General features: G+C 39.1%; 1 protein-coding gene and 1 long non-coding RNA gene across 4 annotated transcripts in view; both read right to left on the bottom strand.

Moving 5' to 3' along the window:
- Window positions 1-26,536, bottom strand: part of CTNNA2 (catenin alpha 2) — a gene marked incomplete at its 5' end in the record, with an annotated part of 444,577 nt that overhangs the window by 154,700 nt on the left and 263,341 nt on the right. The gene's annotated exons all lie outside the window — the stretch shown is intronic.
- On the bottom strand, window positions 3,335-6,295 carry LOC306802771. The gene is made up of 3 exons (XR_013774467.1): window positions 5,971-6,295; window positions 4,560-4,663; window positions 3,335-3,472 (listed from the first exon to the last, which is right to left on the bottom strand). It is a non-coding gene; the product is annotated as an uncharacterized lncRNA (long non-coding RNA).

Genomic DNA, 26,536 nt, shown 5'->3' with positions numbered 1-26,536 from the left:
AGACAGTCAAAGGGAAGAGGCTGCACTGAAAGGAGTTTGAGCTCCCAGTCCCAGATTTGCATCACAAGAGAAGAAATTCAGTTGAAAATAAACATCAGCTTTTTACCTTTTCCTCCATCTCTCCTCTTCCTAAAAACACAAATATGCACATGGCTGATATAAATCAGAGATAGGTGGCAGTGACTAAAGGATTAATACCATGTGCATCTGTAATGGCAAACAGCACCTACTATTCTGCTAAGGCACTTTTATTTTAAATAATTTCCCTTCTCTCATGTTCTTCACATCCTCGCCATACACTAACTACTGCCAGGAAGATGTCTTTCAGCACGGGTGCTATGGGAACATGACCAATTCCCTTCAATTTCTGAGCTAACAAAGACTAAATCTGAGATTTCAAAGGCAATAGGTAAGTAGAACAATCTACTTCATCACTGAGTTATCACTTTTAGCACAGCAGATTTCTCTGACTGGTGTGATTAAACACTAAGCCCAGTTACTCATTTATTACCAACTCAGCAAAGCAGAGCATGACACCAGAGAGAGGGTTCAAAGTTGCATTTTTGGTAAAATCTGAGATTTTAAAAAATTATGCATGGACATATCACATTATGATTTAAAGGCTGATCCAATGAAAAAATGCAGCACATGTAGAGCAGATCTTCCTGTAGCAGCACACCTCTGTACCCTAGTGGTTATAGTCAGGTATGAGCAAATATCCTCTGAGAGCTGGGGGACTCTAACTGAAAACAGGTTTCTGAACACCTTTCAAAATATGTATTTTCCTCTAATTTTTAACCCCTCTTACCCATTCTCACATTTCTCATTCCCAGAGCCTCACAGGCAGGGTGAATCAAAAAAACAAGAGGGGGAGGAGGAAGAGGAGAGCCCTGAAAAATCCCAAAATAAGCTGCAAGAACAGTCCACAGCTTTTGAATTCCTGAGGTTTTTAGTCTTTTCACAACTGTCAGCCCTTTGAAACACACCTGCTATCAACCCTCTTTGCAGGATGAGAGGTAAAGTGAGCTCCCAGGAGTAAACCTGGATCTGTCTCTGTGGTCCAGTGCCTCCCTGACAGCCTGGCTTGCTTAGAGAGCCTGGTAAATATTAAAGAATGTTAATAATAATAATAATGAGATAAACCATGTAGGGATTTTTTTTCCCCACCCCCCCCCCTTTTTTTTTTTTTCATTGGCTCCCTATTAAAGCTTCTCTTGACAGAAAATTTACTTGTCTGATCCACATCATTTCCCAATACAATTTTTTTTCTGCAGCAAACAGGAATTTGTGCCTGCTGCTCAAAGGTTTGCAATCCTCATGCTAAAGAGACCACTGGATGTCAAATGTTTACCTTAATTCCATGGAAATGTCACTCCATATTGGACATTTTGTGTTTCTTCACCAGCACAAACCTTCTTCACAAACCTTCCCCCTGCACCATAACTCCCTTTCCAAACAGCCCAGAACCTGCTGCTCCTGTCAGATCAAATTCCCAAATAACAACTGGGTGCCATTAATTTATTATGCAATTGCTGTAGTCTAATAAATTGGATGTGCATCCTGTGGCCTGAAAGATGAAAAAATCATGGAGACAGAGAACAAGCAGAGGAATGCAGCTGACATTCTCCCTCTGGGGAAACCCACAAAACAAAATCACTGCACTGGGACAGTGCTTGAGGAAGGTGGAGGGCACAGAGCACCAGCTGAAAAAAATAAAGGGGTTACATGGGATAGAGGAAATCACTGCTAAAAAATAGAAGGGCGAATAGTAAAGGGGACAGTGCCCATAACAGATAAATCAGAAAGATATTTAGATGATGACCAAAACAGCTGATCCTCACCAGGGGATAACAAAGCTCTGTCTGATTTTTGATGACCAAATGAGCCCATAAAAACCTGAATCTGCAGTGGGAAACAGAATTCCACAAAGTCCCAGGGAGCTGAACCCTGGGCTTATTTCTCTGTCATGATTGGCTTTTTGGTAATTTTTAAAAAAAATCTTTGCTTTTTTATTGCTGTCATGCACAGAACTGAACCCATGCAGATTGTGCTTTTGCTCCATGGGGAATATGCTAAAGCAAAAGTTGTTTTCTTGATGGGTAGCACTTCTAGACTGAAACCTTCTTATATTGCTTTGTATGTCTATTTCCCTGATACTAGCAACTTTTGGAATTGCATTAGGTTATTCTAGCTGCAGAATGAAGAACTTCCCAAAAAGTTCCTTAAGTAGTTTTATGAAGTTACGCTGAAGTTACTTTACTTAATAAGAAGAGTTGAAAACTGTTTTTTCCCCCCTGTGGTTCTCTTTTCCCACCATGTAGGATACTCCAGCCTCAATCTGTCAGTTTTCATTAGCACAGGAGTCAAACTATGGCTATTAATGAAAACTCTTAATGAGGAGTTGGTGAGTAAGTCCTGGAAAATCAAACTTGAAACAAACAAACTAAAATCTGTGTCAGATCTATTGTTTGTTGGTACTAGCAATTGGGAAATGAAGGACTGTATAAAGCACTAGGGAATTTTAAACAACAGATCATATTTGGACTTTTGAAGAGCTTTTGACAAGATATTCAGTTTCCCATAAATAAGACAAGCTCCATTGTCATAGGAAACTAGGTAGGAACTCAAAAGTGCAGCAGTCTTTTATTCATACAGGGGAAAAAATGGAGCACAGTGTGGTCCCAGGGCAGGGACTGCTGAATCATCTCAGCTATGATCAGAAAATAGATGGCATTTTTCAAATGACAGATTATTTATATTGTGCAAAATAATGAAAATCATGTGGATGTGCAAAGGGACTTCCAAAGGCTGAAGCTTATATAAGCTTTGATGGATGAAAATCTGAATTGTCAAATACAAAGCAAAAGACAAGATATAAAGGAAACTGTTCATCCATGCCTGGGTGATGTAAGTTATAGGCAACAATTGGATGACTGTCTTGCAGGGTATTGCATTAAAACCTTTGCCCAGCGTGCAGAGAGGGGAAAAAAAAGACGAGAAAAGAAAAGTGGAATAACATCTCAAATGGAACAGCTCTCAAGAAATTAAATGGTGCGATATAAATCACTCCTATGGCTTCAGCTAGAAAATTCTGTTAAGGCTAAGTTAGAAAAGGATCTAAGTGCCAGATAAGGATAAACTCCTGCCAGGTGAAAGGATGAATGATTTGGGAAAGTTTGCGAGGAGGGAGGTGAAGAATCCTGACCTACAAGTGCAGCAGGGAGCAAAACGTGGATCCACCCCCCCTCTAGTGGCCAGTCCCCAGCAGCTGCTGCAGAAACCACCCGGAGCACTGGGCAGCAGCTTTGAAACCAGCACACACCCCTCGGGTTTATCCCCCGTTCCGTTTTATGTTGCTTCACTGTACATTGTTGTTTGCTCTTCCTCATTAAACCGCACTCCTGTGTTGTTTCTTGTCATTACTCAGTGCACAAGCTGTTGTGCAGATGGATTTATTTTTTTTTCCTCCTACCTGCCTGCAAGAAGAGGATACAGAGTGTGACAGGGGCCACGCACACCCTGGCATCAGGAACAATCATAAAATTAAAAAAAAAAAAAAAAAAAAAAAAATTTGGAACTCACTGTACAAGACATCACCGATGCAAAAAATAGGCATTAAAAACAAGGAACAGTTGTACAGAAATGGGAACATGGAACTAATTTAGTACATACATCCCTAAAACTTTTTAGATTAAAAAGGATTCTTCTTTAGGAGCAGCATCTGTGACAGGCATATCATGCAGTAGATTTTTTTTTTTTTTTTTTTAAATTTCTTACTCATGTAGCAGTCACTGAATTTCTATGTTTCCTTTCCAACCTGGGGAAACTGAGGCTGGGTGAACTCTTCACATCTCCACATTCTGAACGCACACAGATTATTCTTAGTCACCTACTCCTTCCTCTGTCTTCTGTAGGACATGCACTAAAACTTGGGGAAGAATCCCCAATTTTATTACTTTTTATTACTTTTTTTTTTCTGAATAATCCAATATAACAGACCATTTTCTGCTGCTGTTCTTTAACAACCTACCCTAGAACACTTTGTGGAGAGGAGATGCTGAGCTGGGTGCACTGAGAGGAGCTCAGCCCTGTTTCTGCTTGAGGTAACACCAAACACTTTGTCAGAACGGAGTGTTTTGTAAAACTTGCACATTCTACCCAAAAAAAAGAGAACAGAAGGCACCTGGAGCAGAAGTGAACATCCTTCAGCTGCATCTACTGCATTCTCCAGCAATAATTAATTCCAGTGTACCAGGCTGTGCTTGTAGGGCAGATGAGAAGTCACAAGGAGTTAAATTTGCCTCTGGTAAAAATCTTTCCATCACTTCAATTTTCTCAATCTCTGTTTCAAATGCCACCCTCACCAGTGATTTTTAAGGTGCAGCAGGTAAATTTATGTATTGATAGGGAGAAATATTAACCCTTTCTACAAGTGATTTGTTAAGAAATTGCCTGAGAATGTATTTTTAATTAAGGCTTGTAAGACACTCTGCACTCTTGTATGTGTTTTAATAATTAAAGCAGGGCTGCTGCCCTTCTATAAATTATTCTGAAATTACCTGTTGATTATCTAAGATGGTGCCTTGTTGTATCCCTATGGTGGCTCAGATGGAGTTCAGAGCACTCTTAATTTAATTTGAATAATTAACTTGTTCAAGTGAAACTGAAAAATAAAATCACAAGGCACATTTTGACTTCTTGCATCTTAAATTTAAAGAACAAACCCATATTCAATGTGTCTTAATAATGTGAGTTTGTTAAAAATAGTCAGACAACAGATTAATCAAAAGATTTGTATATAATGATATAAGTAATTTACTCTTCTATTACCAAATTAATTAATTAGTGGCTGCAATCAGGGAAAGTTTGACATTCCATCCCTTACTGCTGCCATCCCAGACAACTCTTTTATTCATATTATGCCCTTTGTCAAGAGAAATTCAAAAATGAGAATGTAAGGAACTGCACAGACAATTTAAAAAAATAACAAAAGGCACTCAAGCACTGTGGGGATGGACACAAGCATCAGGAAAAGTTTCCAGGGAATCCTAAAACAAACTGAATCTCTGCTGCACAAGGACAGAAATCCAGGTGATTCACCCATGACATCTGTGTTTCCATCAATAGTTACAGAGAATCCTGTGCATATTTCTCATCCTTACAGAAAGGATTGTGAGTGACAGATTTGGAGTATCTGGCTGAGCATCTCACACTGGGTGGGGATTTTTTATCCATTGGGTTATGCAATAATAAACTTAGTTTTATACAAGAAATTATTATTTTCACTCATGCAACTTTTCCGTCTTACTCTGTCAATTTTTTTTTTTTTAATTTCCTGTATTTCTCTTTACAGCTGACAAAAGGCAATCCCTAATTCTTTATAGGATCATGTGTTTCTAAACATAAAAAAAAAAAAAAGGGGATTCTTCAGAATGGCAGCCAAGTGTAACCTGTGATTTTCCTTGTATCTCATTACTGGAATAAATCAAGTGACAGGTTCCAGACTAATTTGTCACTTATTAATTACAATATCATTTTTTTCATTCTAGATAATACATTTTATGGAATACCAGAAGCAGTTTTTTAGTATTAAAGTTATCTCAAAGTCTTTACCAAATATCTGCCACGATTTAAAAGAAACTCAAAAAAACAAAACAAAACAAAAAAAACCAGAAAACATTCAACCATAATTTCAATGACAGATCACTTTTCCTTTCTATAAAATGAAATCTTAGAAGCTATTTAATTAAACTGAACAATACCTGAATTACTTTAACCACTCTAAGAATTAAAACCATGGATGCTTTCTCCCCATAGATTGAAACCTGGCATGCCAATGATTTATCACAAGGAAGAAAATCTTAAAATATCTTTAAAAAAGCAAACTCTTCTGAGAAGGCTTTTCATATTCTCAAATAAAACCCCTCTGAACAACTTCAATTATTTGCATTTTCAACCAAAATTTTTTACCTTTCTGTAGCATTCAAAGTGACAAGAACGTGTCAGAAGTGACAGTATGCTCTGAAAATCAGCAAAGAGTAAAATCTCCAAGCAAGGTCTGGGTTCTCTTTGAAATTCTCCCTTCTTTTACTGAAAAACCAGGAAAACCAAAGCCTAAATGTTCTGCTAACCACCTGCTCCAGTCCCCTGGTGAGCCTGAGAAACCACTCAGCACTAAACCAGCCCTGCCCCAGCTGCAGCTTTTCAACACAAATTATATTCACCTGGACACATCAGGATTGTTTGCAATAGTTGGAGCAATTTATTTTTCTTTTTAAATAGTGTTCCTATTTGCTCCTACTTCAAGAGTTTTATCTAACCTATAGCTAAGCTTGGATGAGTTTGCTTTCCCCTTCTAGGAGTTAAAAAATGAAAGTTTCTGTACATGGCAGATATTATCTGTTAAGTTTCTTCTTTGTGTATTCTCTGCTTCCAGAGAATTAAAGCAGAAATTTTTGTCATTGAAAGAAAAGGAAAAAATATTTCAGATGTAGCAATCTTGTAAAGTCCTGAGCTCAGAAAAAACATCTGCAATGCCACCAAGAAGGAAAAATCATTTCCCAAATTGTCCCAAATCTCTTCCTACAGAGATTAAAAGGACAATGATGCAACTCTTTTCAAGTGCTTGCAGGAACAGGCCAGCTCCCATTCCCTTCCTGTGATCAGGCTCAGGATTATTTCACACCTGTCTCTTGGCTCCTGTATTTGTCATGGAAGGCATTTTTTGCAAGGTGAACACAAGTTATTTTATTCAGTGGTGTGAAAAAAAAAAAAAATCTAAGAAAGAACTGGTCCCTGCTGCATTAGTCAGATTGCCATCACTATGAAGTAAAGCATCAATTGGGATGAAAACTCTAGAAATCACTTTTTTTTTTAAATTCTTGCCAACTACATAATTAGTCCTCAGATGATTTTGTGCCAGGTGGTTTGGCTAACAGATGGAATGGTATATTTGTTCACTCTTCGTAAACCAAGCTCCTTTCAAGAGCTTGTGAGCCAAAAGTATCTAAATTATTGATTGGCAGTTATATATGCCTAATAAGTAATTAAACTAGCTACAAATTGCAGTGACTCCTGTGAGCACTTAAAAAAAAAAATATATAGAAAATACGTGATTGTGTCTTTCCAGTAACATTTATAAATCATGGTAGATAAAAATAGTGGTGTGAAATGATCAGTATAGACAAAAGAGCTTTGGTAGGAAGCATCTTAGGAATGTCTAAAGCAGGACATCTCATAACAGGGATCCATGGGCTGAGAAAGGCACCTGTGGGAACATCTGGAAGGGAACAGTCAGCAAAGCCAAGTGCAGGGTCCTGCCCCAAAATGAAACAATCCCAGGCACAAGCACAAGGCTGAGTGGAGAATGGAGGGAGAGCAGCCCTGGGGAGAAGGATGTGAGGGGGATGGAGGGCGAGAGCTGCACCTGCCTGACCCAAAACCCCCATGGGCTGATCCCCCAGAGTGGGCAGCAGGGAGGGGATTCTGCCCCTCTGCCCTGCTCAGGTGAGATCCCACCTGCAGAGCTGCCTCTGGCCCAGGGATTGCCAATGTCAGGACTTGGAGCTGCTGGAGAGAGTCCAGAGGAGTCCAGAGATGCTCCAAGGGCTGGAGCCAGGCTGGGAGAGCTGGGGGTGCTCACCTGGAGAGGAGAAGCTCCAGGGAGATTTCAGAGACCTGCCAGAGCCTAAAGGGGCTCCAGGAGAGCTGGAGAAGGACTGGGGACAAGGGATGGAGGGACAGGACACAGGGAATGGCTTCCCATTGTCACAGGGTGGATTTATTTGGTGTATTAGGAGGAAATCCCCTCCCTGTAAGGGTGCTGAGCCCTGGCACAGGGTGCCCAGAGAAGCTGTGGCTGCTCCTGGATCCCTGGAAGTGTCCAAGGCCAGGCTGGACAGGGCTTGGAGCCACCTGGGACAGTGGAAGGTGTCCCTGCTCACAGAGAGGGTTGGAATGAGATGGACTTTAAGGTCCCTTCCAATATAAACCATTCTGTGATTCCATGGTAAGATTAAAAACTGTCGCTGTAAAATTCTTTTTCACAATCCCAAACATTACCAAAGGCTCACTAAACCAACTACAGCTTGTGAGCAGACCTAAAAAATGCAGCTAGTTTCTCAAGACTCTCCCAGATAACAGATCCTAAATACAACCACCACTCTGGAGGGACAAATTGAACTGATATCAAACCACAAGGTAACCATTGCTTTATCCATCCTGCACTGGGAGTTACCTGGGGCTCATTATTTCTTGCCTGCACGCCCCAGAAGGAAATCCAGAAACCTTTGTAATGCATGGAATGGCCAGGAGTCCATGTCATTGATGTGTCACCATGCCTGGGACTGTGCTCAGCACACAGTGAAGGCACAGAGTAAATCCAGCCTGGCCAGAAGCTGCTGGGCTTGGGGCACACGTGCACATCAGCTGTGCTCAGGAGGCACAGAGGCATTTGATGAGCAGCACATGTCAGCAGGTGTTTTCAAGCTGGATTTCTGCTCCTGTGCCCATCAGCTGGGCTATAAAGGTACAAGAACTCTGACAGAGCCAACCCTGTCCCATTAAACATTCCCCTGAACATCTGCAAATATCACTGATCTCTCAGCCCATGCAATGATCCTCATCATAATCCCACTGAAGGTAACAACAGATCAATTTCCCACCCAACCCTCCCATGGGAAAATAATAATTAATTTTAAAAAAACAAAAAATGAGAAAATCTTTTTGTCATAGTATATTAATATCTGTACTTCTGCTACCACAGAGCTGTGCCAGAAACATAGATTTAATAGGCACTGCAAAGCAATTACCATGCAAATAATATTAGCCAGCAATTTATTATTTTTTTAGTGAAGTCCTTGTTTTGGCTAGCAGACCAGAGTAACAGATTCCAATAAAACTGGGTAATTGAAAGAAATTGCAAGTGTCTAAATAGCTGTGACACCAAACATATGAGGCAGCAGTTCTCAGCCTGGCCTATTGGTCTGCTTGTGATTTGAAATATGGACAACCTGGGGAGCCAACAAAGGAACAGTCTGCACAGCAAAAGGAGAGCACTGAAGCAACCAGAAGGAAAGATACTGAGGAAAACTCTTCATAGTGACATTGGCAAGGAGGACAATGGAGAATAATGAAGAGGCTTTTAAGCTGCTTAGAAAACACCATTCCTGTATCAAATCCTTCCTTTTCCCCTGGTTTTCTTCATAAGAAATGCATTTTTTTGAGTAAGTCTATCTTTTTTTTTTAGCAATATACATTCATCTATTTATAGCACAGGATTGAAGACTTGCTTAGATTAACTGAAATGTTAAACTCCATGTTCAGCTTCAGAAGTTGCCCATTGATCCTCTTGGATTGATCAGAGCAATAGGATTTCACCTAAAACACTTTTGTGTTCTTCCTGTGACTGCCAGAAAATGAACTAAGTTGCTTATCTCACACCAGAGTGCTGTGACATTCACAAAATTAAGGAAACTGCATATTGCAAGGCCTAAAATATTTAATTCCCTTACAAAAGAGCTAATGACAGCTGTGTACTTTGAGATATAGTAAGATGGCTAAAAATCACAGAATCACTGGGCTGGAAGAGACCTTCAAGATCACCAAGTCCAACCCATGGCCAAACACCTCAGCTAACCCATGGCACCCAGTGCCACATCCAGTCTTTTTTAAATACATCCAGGGGTGGTGACTCCACCACCTCCCCAAGCAGACAATTCCAGTACTTTATCACTCTTTCCATAAATTTTTTTTTTTCCTAATATCCAACCTAATTTTCCCTTGGCACAGCTCAAGACTGTGTCCTCTGGTTCTGTAGAAGGAGAACAACCCTCAGCTGATCACAATCACTTTTCAGGGAGCTGTAGAGAGTGATAAGGTCACTCTGTGTCTCCTCCAGGCTGAACATCCCCAGCTCCCTCAGCTGTTCCTCACAGGGTTTGTGTTCCAAGCCCCTCACCAGCCTTGTTGTCTCCTCTGGATGTGCTCCAGGTCCTCAATGTCCTCCCTGAACTGAGGGGACAGAACTGGACACAGCACTCATGGTGTGGCCTCACCAGTGCAGAGTGCAGGGGAGCAAGGAGCTCCCTGCTCCTGCTGGCCACACCATTCCTGATCCAGGCCAGTGCTTTGGCCTCCTGGCCACCAGGGCACACTGCTGGCTCGTGTCCAGCTGCTGTCCCCAGGTCCCTTTCTGCCTGGGGACTGTGCAGCCACTCTGTCCCCAGCCTGGAGCACTGCAGGGGTTGTTGTGGCCAAAATGCAGGACTCACCACTTGGACTCGTTAAACTTCATCCCATTGGATTCTGCCCATCCATCCAACCATTCCAGGTCTCTCTGCAGAGCCCTCCTCCCTTCCAACAGATGGACACACACTCCCAGCTCAGTGTCATTTACTGATGAAACACTCAGCACTCTCATCCATGTCATCAATAAAAATATTGAACAGAACTGGCCCCAGCACAGACCCCTGAGGGACACCACTAGTGAGTGGCCACCAGCTCTTAAATGATGCCTCCTAGGAAATCTGGGACAGGAAAACATGTCACAGTCAAGTCTGTCATCCCTGGAAAGTCCTTTCAAGATCATCATATATGCACACACTTCCTGAGCAGGGACAGCAGAAGCCAGAAAGGTCACTAGAAAGCTGTTAAAAAAATAATCCAATAGCAAAATGGATGAAAAAATTTTACAAAAAAACTTGCACATTATTTGAGACAGCAAAAACCTCATCATATTTTCAGCACTCAGTTCTCTACAGGACTGAATTAAGAAGCAAGGGAAGGGTAATGGGATAGATCCTGTGCTGTGTAAAGCAGGTTTATGTACAAACTCACCCTGTTACTGAATCCATCTTAATGCAAGTGAGCAAACATAAATGTATCATAAAGTATATGCCTCCTTTGAAATAAATACCAGTCTCTTAATGTATTTATATCTCTAATAATCTTAATGATCTTAATTAGTATTACTCTCTTAATTATGTTAATCTTATTTTACAAGGATACCTATGCTGGCATGATAACTGAATTAATACTTTAGCATTTTACAGTTAAAATCTGCCTCATTTCCTCAACAGTTCTGCAGGAAGAATGGCAACTGACATGACAAAATCAGGCAGGAACACATTTGGCATTTGCCACAAACCTATATCAAGATACACAGTCTTGACTCTGTAGCTTTGCCAAGGAGTAGGAGGATTCACAGGCAAGGATCCCAGTTTTAGACACCAGTTTTAAATACAGTAGAGGTGGTTAATAAAGCACCAACTCTCTACACCTGAATTCAGGGCTCAGTGTCAAAGCTTGCATGGATTTTCACAAACTGGTGGCTCCTAGTGATGGGCTGATTCTGTCCCTGCTCTTTCAGATGTGACACTTTTGGCAGAGCACAAACCCAAGGTCACTGAGGTGAAGGTGCCATAGGCATTACTGTTCCCATCTAATGTGAATAGTGGGATGTCTCCCAGTCCAAACATGGATCAAATGCTGGGTTTTTTTGGTTTGTTTTTTTTTTTTTTTCATGGAATGGAGGATGGTACAGAACTGCTGTGGCAATAAAGTCTAAAAACACAAAATCTGTAGGTGAGTTGATTTTACCACTCAGCACAGGAGCCCTGGAGGAAGCCAAGCTAATTAAGCATAAATTGCAATCTTCCCATTCTGTGTAGGCTTTCACAGCCAAAGGGTTATTTCTAGACCTATCCTAGGTCTAGAAGTTGGTAGCTGAGCTCAGTTAATTTCCAAGTCTGAGTTTACCACAGGAATCTAAAAGACTGACAATGACTCCAGGATCACAGAGAAACCAGCACCTCTTTGGTTATGGAGCTTTTCCCTTTGCCTCACTCCACAGATGGGAGCTCAGCATGGCTGATGCTGATTAAACTGGAGCACGTCTGGAGAGATCTGGAGACAGATTTTTTTTTTTTTTTTTTTTTCCTCTCAGACACATAATTCCATCAAGTGCTTGGCTAAATCTCACACCAGTCTCTAATTCTCAGCTATCAAGGCAGTGCTCTTAAACAACCTTGTTGTCTTCTTTCACTGTCAGGGGCTGCCTTGGTTTATTACACAGGTAATAAAACACAAACACTGGTGATAAGACTATTTTCTTAGAACTCTGTGAAAGAGGTTAAAGATTTGAAACTATCAATGCATCAGAGAAGAAAAAAAAAATGTTTTACTTCTGCCATGGTAACTAAGAGACGTGATTCTCAGATCACAGTCTGGTTCATCCAGAAGGTTTCCACTCCTCTAGTGATGTTACAGCCTTAATTTTTCTGGAAGTTCCTGCTAAATTTGTGTATTCAGCTGGCTGACTTCAGATTTTTCAAAGATAAGTGAAAATTTTCCAGAATTATGCTGGCAAGGGAGTATCAGCTCCCCCCAGATATCTGGAGGATTCTTGGAGTGTGAAGCCAGGGCTCTGGACACAACATTTCCTTGCATAGATAGAAAATGAGTGGTTTCACATTTCAGAGTCAAGAAGGTTCAGGACACACCCCACCAGAGGACAGCAGCCTGCTGAATGTGACTTTGAACAGCTACTTCCAGAAGCAGCCATAATTTTGGCAGTAAATTCCACTGAACTAACTGAAATCACCTCCAGCAAGGTTCTTTATCTCTGATTGTGCAATACAAGCTTCCCCAGCAAGGCTTGCCAACTGTTGCACTCCAAATTCACATCCCACTTCAGAGAAATTTCCTCAAGTAGGTAAGTAATGTCTTTTGAAAATAGAGATTTGCCTAATGTCAGAAAAAAAGAGAACTCTTTGTAATAAGGTACTGCCACCAGCATATCAAATGGCTGAATTAGAGCTAATTGAATACTTTCAATCTAGGCTGGTGTCAGCAGCCTGTAGAACTGCATCAGATGATATTCACAGGATAAGAAACTCTATTCCAGACAAAAGTGGCTCTGAAAAAGACACAAGATTTTCAAGTCTTTTGTAAGGGAAACTGTTCAATTGCCTTCTCTTCTATGCAGAGTAAGATAAGAAGCACTCAGCTCAATTTGCAACAAAAGAGATTTGGATTCCATATTAGAAAGAATTTGTTAATCATAAATATAGTTCAGCACAGAAGATGAAGAAAGTTCTGTTTTACCCAGAATTTTTGTGTTTTAATCCTTTATTGCAACTGAAATGAATTAAGACTCTTCCAAATAACTGTCAATATTATATTACTTTTTAGGAACTGGAACATTTTGCATTCTACTTTGAAAAATAAAGACCTTCTTCCCTTATGTCAGCTGATAATATTTTCTTAATTTAAAGAAACCTCCACACACACAAATATTTAAGTGAAATATATATGTCCATGCATGTCTATTCACAAGTTTCTGACAGCACACAAACTGCCATGTAATTAAATCATTAAATTGCATTAAGGGAATTATCAGGGAACATCTAACCTTGGCAATAAAGCTGGTGTGTAGAAATCCCTGTGCTGGGATGCTGAGGTGTGAAATCCTGAGTGACCCCAGGTAGGTCCATGGGCAGCTGTAGTGAGAAGTCACAGCAAGGTCTGATAGCAAAGTTGGTGTCACTCAGAGGGGCACAAACTCACACTTTTCCTTGGAAGTGCATCCATCCATTGTCACTAATTCACTCTGGAGAGACTGAACACTACTGGTCCTCAAGGTAATGGAAATTCCTGTTGACTGACAGCACAGGCAGACCATTGCTTAGTGATTTTGAAAATAAAGTGTAATTGGAGACTGAAACAAGGACATGCTGTCAGCTTTATTCTGTTTCCTTGTTTTATATATAACATAAAGGTAGAGTAGGACAGAGCTGTAAATCCCTGGGTTTATTTTATTAAGCTCCTAGTTTATAAATTGGACTATTTTTGATCCCTGCTTTTCTCAGTTGTTTTCATTCCAAGAATTTTTATTATTTCAGTTTAAAAAACGAAGATTGCCAGAAGAAAGAATGGGCATCACTAACTCAGATTGTTCATATTCAGAGCAGGACTAAAATTTTAACAATTCCAAATGGGTTTGACAACAGGGATATGGAACAGCTTAATTCAGCAATGTCTTTACACTTCCATTTTCTAAAATATTGCATACAATTGTATTAAATATTGTTATTCAGAAGCTAAAATGACAGGGAAAAAAATGGAAAGCATTTTAAGAATCTATTTAGCTTACTTGCCTGCAAAAAGTAAAAATCAATTGTATCATTCTTGACAAATGTGGCTATTATCAACAGCAGCCACTGATAAGGATTCTGCAGCATCCTCAGGCAAAATCCTTCTGTGCTGTATTCTCATTACTCCTATTACACTGTCCTTAATTCTAATCTAAACCTTTCCTGCTGCAATGTTACTCCAGAACTATTTTTCCCATCCAGTAGCAAAATGAAACCTGTTTATTCTATTCCACTTTGCAGGAGCATTTTTTGTCGTTGAGGACCTGGAGGAAAAATGGGAGCAATTTTCACTTCTCCAGACAAAACACCAGTTCACTGAATCTCCTCTCATAGATCTCATTTTTTTTCCTAGTCTTTGATCATTATTTTTATGTTCCTTTTCAATCAGACTTTATCTTTCTTGTAGTCTGTATGTAGCATTCAGCAGTGCTGGGGTGGGATATTCTGCATAGAATATCTCAGAATATCTGGCTGGCCCAGGAACAGGTTGTGGTGCACTGTAACTCACTGACATCCTTTCCTAAAGAACCACTGCAAGCTGCATTTGTTGTCCCTTTTTATAAAGTGTGTATTTTGATAGGTCAAGATATAAGGGAAGAAGATCAAGGTGGGATATTTAGGATGACAAGAGGGCTGAAAAGCATCTCAGCTATGAGGACAGGGGGTGCTCACCTGGAGAAGATTCCAGGGAGAGCTCAGAGCCCCTTCCAGGGCCTAAAGGGGCTCCAGGAGAGCTGGAGAGGGACTGGGGACAAGGATGGAGGGACAGGACACAGGGAATGGCTTCCCATTGTCACAGGGTGGATTTATTTGGCATATTAGGAGGAAATCCCTCTCTGTGAGGATGCTGAGCCCTGGCACAGGGTGCCCAGAGCAGCTGTGACTGCCCCTGGATCCCTGGAAATGTCCAAGGTCAGGTTGGAATGGGCTTGGAGTGTCCTGGGACAGTGGGAGGTGTCCCTGCCCATGGCAGGGGGTGAAATGAGATGAGTTTTGTGGTCATTCCAACTCAAACCATTCTGTGATTCTATGGTTTTGCTTTCTTAGTAATAAATATTGAAGCTCTGCATATCCACACTTAGTAGCAATTTAAAACATATATTTTTTTTCTCACTGTAGTCTGTGTTTTGTTTAATATCTCAGTTACATTCATAAAATCCAGTTCTGACAATATTGTGTATACATGAAACCACATTCTTCTAAGGAACCACTTTTCTTTGAGTGAAGCAGCTCATTCATCTAAATTGATCACATATAAATACACTTGCACAAGCAGAGCTGTTAATTTATATGCCTATTTCAGCCAGGCACTTAACCAGAAATATCCTTACACAGAAATACATTTTACAGTGACCTAAGCTGGGAAGAAGCCATTCAGTATAAAATAATAAGTTCTTCCTCTCACAACCTGCAGTGTGGAAATGCACCATATTGGAAAACACTTTTAGAAATTATTTGAATAAAATTTTGTTTCAGAAAATAATTTACTTATCAGAATCATTATATACTGGGCAAGACACTACCAAACAATACTATTTTATAAGGATGTTGAGGGGTTTTTTTTGTTATGTGGTTTCATTTTCTTCTCCCTCTCAGGGAATGGCAGCTCTCCTGACAGTGTTGCAGTGCTTCCTCTGGATGTGGCCCAAGTAAGCTGACATTTGAGAGACATCACAGAGGTGAGAGGAACTATATTAATTTTTTATGAAAAGCCAAAGCTGACTTCAGAATACGTCAGAAAAAAATCAGATAATTTAGCATTGTGTAAAACAGGGTTAAATCACAACCCAAATATTATTTTCTGCTCTGATCATTGTAGGTTTTAATTAAACATTTTTAATTTTAAAAAAAGGAAAAACAACAAAGCACATCTCAAGAATGAGAATATGAATATTCAGATGGGAGATGTGAAAACTAAAGATCTGTAATGACCTGATTCAAAGGTCACTGAAGCAAACAGAGAGACTTCACATATCACAAAATCACTGAATGGTTTGGGCTGGAAGGGACCACAAAATCCATTTCCTTCCACTCCTGCCATGGGCAGGGACACCTTCCACTGTCCCAGGTTGTTCCAAGGAGATCTGCTGATATAAACCAGCCAAGGATTAGCCCATAATTGTCAACACACACAAAGGTATCTCACACAAAATTCTGATTTTTATCACAAATTCCCCCTGTTATTCTTTCCCCTCTGCCTTACAGAGCTGTGTGCACACCCATCTCCCTTTCCTGTCCCCAGGGCTCACTCCTTTGGGTTGTTCTTTCTTATCCACCTTCCCATGCAAACAGCTTCTTCTCCACACCTTTCTTGCCTGAATATTTTTGTTCCATCCTATCCTATTTGCAGACCTGGTACCAGCACCTCTCCCTTGTCTCTCTCTCTCATCTCCAGCTTTATCCCCTTCCCCATTATCACAAGCAAAATCATCTTCATGGGACCAGTCCAGAAAGAGCTTCTCAATATCTGTGGCCCTTGGCTACAGACCTGAATTTATCATTAATTTTTCCATATCTAGCCACATCCTCATATTTTTATTTTTATTATCCATTACAAGTCTTTTTCTACTCTTTTTGCTAATCTGATGCACATATTTCCTGCAAATGCATTGCATCATCAAGGCTCACTTTTACTCAAACCATGTATTAAGCCATAATGCCTTCCAAATATACAGAATTTCTAAGTTTAGCTGTAATATCAGGTTTGCAGACACTTGCTCCAGTTTCTGCTTGGGTTGTAATCTCTCTGGGACATGTTTTGTGTCTTCATTTGCATTTTGAATGTAACTTTCCAAAATTTGTTTTTTTTTTTTTCAAATGTGAATTCTCTTCTTGTTGTTGTCACTTGTGACTTTGGCATTAAAGCTGTATCACAGTTAACATTTGGAAAAGTTTGGTCTTTAGGAAGTTTCTGTTCAGTCCCAATTCAGGCAAAAATTGCCTGGATTTAATGAAATCTCTGACTAAATCCAGACTGACGTAATACCTCGATCTGTGAGTACTGGAAGTTTTCCATGACGTAAATGAATCCAGAGAAATAACCTAGAGACATATTATTAACAGGAACATATATATATATATATGATTTAAGGCTAAAGATTATCTGATTGGAGATACTTTTTTTGTACATGTATGTCAGTAACCACTGCCTGGTACATCCTGAGCTTTATTGCTTTTTTCCCTTACAGTTATTACCAAAAATGATTCCCATGTGGAAGCAGACAGAAATGCTGATTAGAAGACATTAGCAACTTTATTTGGTATATTCAGGATTAAATGTATATTTTTATGAACATTGTTTTTTAACTGTTTCATTTTCAGACATCAGAGCAAGGACTGCCAAGAGTTTGAACCCAATCAATTTCTTTGTGAGTTCACATGAGTAATTTGGATAAGCCATCCTTGTATTTCACACAGACACTCCAGGACTGTTAAAAGCAGCAGTTCATCTCTTCATTCCAATGCTATTCCCATCTGAATTAATGAATTCACTGCCTGGCCTTCAATCTTTAGTGTTTGATTTAGCACAGGCAGGGCAAATCCCATATATAATGTCCCCCAGCACCTCTCTCTCCCTCCCCATATATGTGTGTATATATAAGATTATAAATACTATATAAATATATCTATGGATATGTATATTCATGCTGACTGATATTTCTGGTCCAGTCATGCTACTTACTATCAGTCAGATAAGACTAATCCTAAGAATTTCTTGAATTTCCTGTATTGCATTTACAATAATTTAATATTATCAAGTAGTTAATACTTATCAGCATCTTTTGGAGCTCTTAGAACTAATTTTACCAGCAGAGAGTGTCCCCACCGTGCTAAAAATACAGATGCAGTGAAGAGAGAGAGCCTTTAGGAGAAAATAAGTTTCTATTATAAGGACAGAGACAAAATACTTCCTTTAGTCCCACATTAGTTATCCATTTTAATTTTACTGCTGCTGTTGTTTTGCCTTCAGCAAACATAGAGCCTTGGTGAAGGGCCAGCAGTGATCCCCAGTCAGGAGTGGCAAAGATCCCAAAAGATTTCATCCTTATCAGATAACTGAAAGCCCCTTCATCAGGATCTTTCTATGGCTCTGCTAAAACATTTTTTCTTTCTGACTTGCCAGCAGCCAAACTAACAAGACTTCAGTGACAAATGATCTGTTTAACCCTCCAGAAAGGAATCCTGACTTGGTTTTTAACGCTGTTTCTATTTTTATGTCTGAACAACCAGACAAAGACACATCACCTTTGAAGGAAAGTGATGATGCTCAATGTTTGGAGAAGCACCTCAAAAATACCATCTCATCATAGTGTTTTTGGCTTTTTGCTTGATGGCTTTTGGGAAAAGAAGAAGGTATATATAGAATACAATAAAAAATTATCTACAGCAATATTACCTTAAATTCCTGATTCCCCTAATTAAGCAGAAGAAACTAATGATGTATGTTTTAACTTTTCAGAGGTGGAGTCTGGAAAAACCAGGTATCTCCTCAGATTTTAAGTGTTATTAATGAGTTGATGCAATGACAGAGTCAAAGAGAACAGGTGTAGCTGGGACTTTTGGAGGCTATTTAATATTTCCCTTTCTCTGTGTCATTGTGTTATGACCCTGTAACAGCTGGAGAATGTGGGGTTTTTAAAAATCTCTGACTTTTAAACAAAGTGAGTTTCATCCTACTGCTGAGTTTATCTTAAAAAATGCTGAAGTTTTATTTGGTAAGAGATGCCCTCCTGTAAGGAAGTCTTGACTAAAGCAGGTAATTTTCACAGATGCATAAAAAACCAAACCAGGAGACATCTGCAAAGTCATCTTGTACTTACACAGCTCTCAGAGAAGGCAACAATATCTCACTGACTTTAGCATCAGATCTACTTCTTCCAGTACAAGGACATTATTTTTATCTAAAAGCAAAATGGTCAAGGGACTTCTACTCATGTTCACTGAGCTGGAGTAAGTCCATGTTTGTCTTGACCCTCTTACTCAAGACATTGTGGATTTTCAGCTTTAATCCTCCTTGTGTTCATCTTGCAAACCACTGGAACTAAGAGTTATGTAATCAGCTGCAATAATTTATCTTTTTTTTTTTTTTTCCATATCCATGTTTTTTCAAACACCTACATACATATCACATCCTCCTGAGTTGCTCCAGATCCAATGTTTGAACTAATTCTTCATGACAGGATGTCAATGTCAAGCATTTCTGAGCCTTAAACAGAGGCAGTGATTGCTAAATGTAATATTCCAGCACCTTCCCAAGCAAACTGTTGAGAGCTGATTGAAGAGAGGGTCCAATTCAGCTGCACTTACCTACTTTTCAAAAAATAGCTTTTTAACCTCTTTTTTCTATAACATTGGTTTCTTTGCTCTGAAGGGTGAAACAGTTCATTGCTCTGAGGGCTCATATGAGAATTATGTTCAATTTTCATCACTGGAGCAGAAAAAGCTGTGAAGCCAAGGCACAGCAAAGACACTCTTGACAAATAATGTGAGGTCTGCTTTCTTTTCACAAATATAATGGGAATGAGATGATATTGCAGCTCAAAGGAAATTGTCATGGTCTCCTGAAAAAGAAATACAGAGCTCAAACTTGTCTTTAAATTTTGAATCAAATATATTTTAACAACTACTGTTAAGGTGGGTGACTCATAAAGAATGGTATTACATAGGCAGGAAAACAAAATTGTGAAAATAAAGTGGATTTATTTTTTAAATTATTGTAATATATTGCTAAACCATTTTTTATATGCATACATCTTAAGAAAAGAATGACAAAAATTCAAGCCAGGCCACACAAGTGAAAATCTGGCATAATTATTATTCTTTTTGACAACTGTGAAATTCCTGTTTTCAATTTGTAACTCAGCTGAGCCCATGACAGATTTCTCCTCATCATCACTGATTTATGAGCTCATCTTGTCAACTTTCCCCCCCTTCCCACACTATGAACACAAGCTCAGACAGTTTTTTTATCCTCAGAACAAAGGGCAGCATTTCAAGAAGAGCTATCAAATTGTATAAATCCATAACTGCCTTTTGAAATTAAGCAGATTTTGTCTGGATGTCACAGCTCAAGTACTCTAAGGGAAGGACATAAACAGAAAACAAAACTAAAAGAACACCATATGATCAGAGTCTGAAGGTCTCAAACATCTTCCCTTTTTTCCAGGATTTTAGTTTGGTTTTTAGCTTTTTTATTTATTTAATTTATTGGTTGTTGGCTTTCTATTAGATGTAACCTGATAATTTACTCATATTCTACTTTAATAGAAGGACTTTTATGAGAAGCAAATGAGTTGTTGGATCATTAATTAGCACACTGCTACTAAGAATATGATTAATAAGATGAGTAGTAATTCATCTAACATTGATATCATCCAAAGAGGAGAAATGCTCAATGAATGTCTCTTTAGGTATTTATAAAACATAAGCTGATAAAGGAATATTCCAAATTCCAGAGATAAGAAGGAAGATATTAAAGAGTAACTCCAATAGAATCTGGAGATTTGAATCAGAATGTTTAATTGGTTTCTGTTAGAGAGCATTAACAGATCTAGTTGGTCAGTGCTCTGGGGTGGAAGGGGGAAAAATACACAAAGAAAAATGGCCATAAAAATGCATTTCAGAAGTCAAACTAAACAGAAGGGGAAAAGGGGATTCTCTAATATAGTTTTCTGGGGCTGGGATTTTTTACAACTTTTCATTTTAGGCAGAGAAGCCTCACTGAGCATACAAACATTTCAAGAATTCCAGCATTGAACTCTCAAAGTAAAACTTATCACCCAGTTCTTGTCTGTCCTTTCTCTTTTACAACTTTTACATCTTTTTGACCTCACAGCTCCAATCTGAAGGATGAGGCTTGGAAGACAAGAGTGTAGCCATGCAATTATGGTACTTTCATTATCAGGTAGTCTGTGTCCTTGTATGGAGCTGCAGAACAGGCAGGTGAGAGCCTGGCTGATTCTTCTGATTAGCTGAATAATCAGGCAGTTGTTTCTCCAAATGACCTTGCCTGTTATGATACAGTTTATTATCAGCTTCCTTACACTGCCTGCTCTCTAAATACTCCTCTCTCTGTTGTAATCTCTTCCTTGACTCAGGAGAATATATTTCCTCCTTACTTTTCTTCCACTGAAATTGTCAGCATCTCTCACAGTGCTTCCTCTCTGACCTCTTGGATCAAGGTAATTGAATGCTTATCTTGTGTTTAAATGATACCATTTAAAGTTTCATTTCAATATCAGTCTTGTTTCACACCACATACAATTCACACAAGTTTCTGTAACCCTGTCAGGAAAGGAAATTTTGACAGAAACACCAGGGTCAGTTAATGTTTCCAGTTCACTTATCAAACATCACATCAATTCATTCAGCCTGAAATTCATACAGGAATTTGTTAATTGTATTCAGGGGTCAAGCTCTGCAAAGACCTTGTAAGAAGGATATTGTGTAAGAGTTTCTTGGGTACATGCTCCAGGAACAGTGGTATGGAAAATTCAGTGTCTTTAAACAACCACATTTGCAAGAAAATGGGTATTTAATTTGAATAACTACCAGCTCCATCACTTGTATGTGCTTTTTTTTTTTTTTTTTTGCTCTTGATCCTATAGAGATAATTCAGTTTACCTGTCTCAAATGCTAGAAAAAAATAAACGAGTGCAAGTAGTGTTGTTGATGTAATTTATGGAGCTAGTTTAGAAAAAAAACCATAGAATGTCAGCAAAGGGAACTATTTTTATCACAGTCTATTGTTTAACAACCCTTCACGGTCATCAAATTTAGTGCACCTATAAAATGCAAGGCAGCTGCAGGGGATGAACCAGCAGTTTAAAAATACTAAAAAGCCAAAAATTATCCAAACCACCATCTCCCTGATATTGCATGGAAGTGAAAACAAGTGTATATGCAGTTTTTACAAAAAGCAGTCAGAGTTTTAAAATTAGACAATTTTAGGATGCAATTTAAGCAATTATTGAAATTAGGAGAGTGAGTGACTGTCCAGAGCTGCAAGCTGAGTTATTGTGCTCAGAAATAAGCAGAGAAGTCCTCACAAGCCTGAGGTGAAGTCCACAGAAGAATTTTGTGACATGTATCTGACACAGAGGACCAAATCCACACTTAATGGGAGCACCCAAATCTCATTAATTTCTGAGGAGCTGGGCTAATTTCCATCACAGTAACACAGAAACCTAATGGATAACTGGAGATTTTTAATGGTCCAAGCTGCCATAAGATAAAATTTCATAAAAATAATGTTGTAGAGAGGTTGATCTTATTTTTATTTGATTTGCATCCTGATGGCATGTGAAACAATTAATCATTGGACTCACTCTCTAGTTTCCTGGGGAAAAAAAGGAATAACTTGAAAAAACCTTGAATTCTTTCCCTGTTTCATTAGGTTTCATCTAGCCACCAAGTATTTGGCTCTGTATTGACTATTTTTGTCTTTCTGCTTCCATTCCTGCTGCTGTCAAGCCCACATCCCTTCTCTCCCCCACTGAAATCTCCATCACCAGCTCTGCCCTTCAACCTCCCTACCTGCTCCTCTCCCCAGCACTCCTGCAGGATTTCATCTCCTCCCCTGGAGTCAAAGATACAGCTCAAAGATTTGGGCATTGAAAAAAAAAAAATTCTGTGAAAAGCTTGCTAAAAATCCTAAGGAAAAGAAAAATCACAACAAGGAGTTGGAAGCCTGCTCCAAGGAGCAATGAAGGAGAACCTCTCCCCACCTGGCTGAAAACCTCCCAGGCAGCACAGGGCAGACTCTATTAATGCTTGGCTGAGTAGTATTTAGCTTAGAAATCTGCTGTGTGTAGCAGCCAATAAATATTTGATCTGTGCTCTTATAGTGCATCTATAGGGCTTGCAGAGCCTCCCTGTACTCAGCAAAAGGTGCCCAAAAAAAAGTCATGCAGGAGGCTAAATTTACCTGATGATTTTACCAGTGATAGAACTGGTGACCCATGACCTTACAATGCTGCAAGAATAACCCAATCCCAGCCAAAATCCCACCATTCCAAAGAAAAATCACAGCCATTTTCAGCATTTTGCAGCAGCTTCCTAAGCACTGAGTGTATTTATACAGGCTAACAACTCAATTTTATTTTATGAATGCTGTTCTATCTTCCATTTTGTGCTGGAACTCCAAGAGACAAGCAAACATTTCTGCTTTGGCCACAGAACTGAATGCAGGGGACAATCAGTCTGTGAGGCAGCAGATTTTTCATTCAAATGGAAACAGCATGGCACAAATAGTTGGCCACTACCCCAAAGAATCCATCCTGCCAGGCTGCTTTACAATCCTCCACTTAAAGATGGATCACCTGGTTCCTTTCCCTGCCTTTTTTTTTTTTTTTTTTTTTTTTTTGGAGAAGTTTTCAACTAACACTCTGTTATTGCCAGGATCCAGGAGCAATTTTTAATAGTCTGGTTTTTCACTTGTAGATTTGGTATTTTCCTAAGGAACTGAAATTTCTTAGAAGGTGCTCAAAAACACATCTCTGAGTAGGTGGTCCATGAATTCTCCTCCTGTGGATAGTTTTGAAGTCAGCCAAGAAAAAGTGGGTTTGGTTGTGGGTTGCTCTTTCTTTGAGGATACATTAAATTCAGGACAAAACATGATCAGCAGGAGAAGTAAAAGAGAAGTCTCTCAGTTGCTAAATGACCTGCCATAGCCTGATAGCCATGGCTTAATGCTATTTATTCATAGACTCCACTTTTTTTTCCCCTTGGAAAAGCTTATCAAAGTGACAAAACCCATTTAAACCTGACAGAAAACACAGCAGACGTGAAGCATTTCTGTACAATCAGATCCAGTTAATTCTTCTCTTCACATCTTCCCTTTGGCTGAATGTGGGATTTCTACATACTGGACCTTATTATCCCTGCATTTCAGAGACCTTTGATGTTCTTGTTCACTTTTGGCAAAGAAACTTTTGTTTTCAGTTCTGAGGGTCACTCTAAGATCCAAAAGCCCTTGTTGATAATCAAAAGCCTAAAGTTTTCTGTGTCTCTGGGTCTTTGACTTCAAAATACCTACCAAAAAAATCTGTGCAAAAGGAACAGCATGGAATTTCATAGAATCACAGAATTTCTGAGGTAATTTATCCAGATAACTTGGCCTCTAACAATATAGAGACTGTGTTAATCAGAAATATTACCTATTAACAAGTACCAAATTTACACAGGCATCAGCTTTGTTCTTATCATCCAGATCTTCCAAAAACATTTCTCCTTGTCTTTGGTGCCACAAGAAAAGGAAGTGCTTTCTCCTAAGGATATATTTTCATATATATATGTCAGAATATTTCAGTTCATAGTATGCATCAACAAGTGGACATAACAAAGGAAAAAAAGAACTATCCTTGCTGAGGGATTGGAATAGAGGATGTTCAGAATAAAACTGGTCTATTCAGGAAAGGGTCTGTGTAGCTGGTGTTAGACTGGGATGGGTTTTTCTACATCAGGGAGCCCTTTCCAGCTCCCTACTTTCTAATCCTGGGGTTTGATGGTGGGTTAAAGGAGAATATTTTATACAATATTTTATACAATATTATATACAATACTGGCCCTGTGGGTGCCTGACAGGAAATGTTTTACATGATCCTGCAGAACAGTCTGCATTCCTGCTTCTCTGGGCTGGTAACTCCTGCAAGCCTTCACACTGCTCAGCTTTGCTGCTGTCAAAAAGATATTTCCACTTCTTTGTATGGAATAAAGAGCTCCAATATGAGCAGGGGAAATAATTAAAAAATAGAATGACTGCAAAGCTGGAGAATGAGTGTAACACAGATCTGCATTTATGGCTGAAATGTGAGCACAGCAGGGACACAACAAGGAAATCCTCTGAATGCAACAACCACAGCTTGGGAAATAAACTGAAATCACACCTGGGAGGAAAGAGAGGTGGCTCCTTCACATTTTTTGCAGTGCTATGGAATATTCTGTAGTTCCAAACTGCTCCTGAGCTAATTTCAGAGTTAGTGCTACAAAGGCATGTGCAGGGAACACCCATCAAAAACTTGAATAAATGAATTAGTTGAATACATTCATTAAAAGGGAGAGAGGGTTCTGACATAAGCCCATTACTCACTAGCCTGGTTACATAATTTTTCTAGACCTGCTCCTGATATTCTGCATCTCAAGCTTACAGGTGACAACAGAGCTCCTCTAGAAGATAAACTGATCCACAGACACACATTTTTTCCAGGCTAATCTTCTCCTTCAAAGAACACATAAACAACAGCACTGGGAACTCCTACATAAATCACACAACTCAATAACTTTTCCACCTGCATATTTTTCTAATCCTATCTTAAAAGATGCTGTGATTCTCCACAACAGTTAAAGGAAGCTCTTTGTCTCTGCAGATGAATAGAAAACAGAAAACAAAATTCCCCATAGAAAGTCAATGTTTGGGATTTTTTTCTTTTTAAATAAGAAAATCCTGATTCATCAGTATTGGATAATTTTATCAAGATTATATTTCCCTTTCCTGAACTTGCTCTCTGAAATGAGGAAGACAGAAAAAAAAATAATTCCAACAGACATAGGGCAGAACAAAAAAAATCTCCCTTCTTACAAACCAATGAATGTTTAACTGTGTCTGCAAACTGAAAGTTGCAATAGGAGACACTAATTCCACACTTTTCTTTTGATTGCCAGGTCCAAATTCCTGTATCAATTCAGGTGCAGCACTTCCTGAACTTTATTATTTTGTGGTAAAAGGCTGGTGTAGGTTTGTGTTTCAAAATACCTTCTGCATTCCACAAAAAACCTTCATGGCATAAGAAATGGCTTTTGTAATTTCATTTTCAGTGATTTGTTCTGGCATATAAACACACAAACACACACATATGTGTAAATAAACACAAATTTACCTACAAGGGTGACAGGAAAATGAAAAGCACAACTGAAAGCCACAGAGCAATGTGTGAAATTATGACTTGATTGAGACAGATTATTTCCATTATTAGAGATAGCACTCTATTAATATTAATTGAAGGCTAAATAACTGCAATGTTTAATTATTGGATTAATCAGGCAATGAGCTCTTCTTGAATCCTCTCAATAAACTATCACAGACCACTGAAGCTGACATCTCTCATGGTTGAGAAGCTGGGACAGCAAGTCATGCAGAGAGATGGATTTTTCTCCTCCTTTATTTTTTTCCTCAAGGCTGACAATACACATTTTGAGAAGATGGGGAGAAGATAATCTGAGCAAATCAGGCCATAAAATTGTACAATTGTATATAGTTATGAACAAATTTTTTTTCTTTTTCTTTTTTTTTCATTTTTTTAGGGAGGTACATACATTAGGAAGTCTAGACATTTAAAAATCAGACACAAACATTAAAGCTTTCAGATGGTACCTGAGCTGAGATT

Source organism: Erithacus rubecula (genome assembly GCF_903797595.1).
Source record: "Erithacus rubecula genome assembly, chromosome: 5".
NCBI lineage: Eukaryota > Metazoa > Chordata > Aves > Passeriformes > Muscicapidae > Erithacus > Erithacus rubecula.
This window is presented reverse-complemented; position numbering and strand designations above follow the sequence as displayed.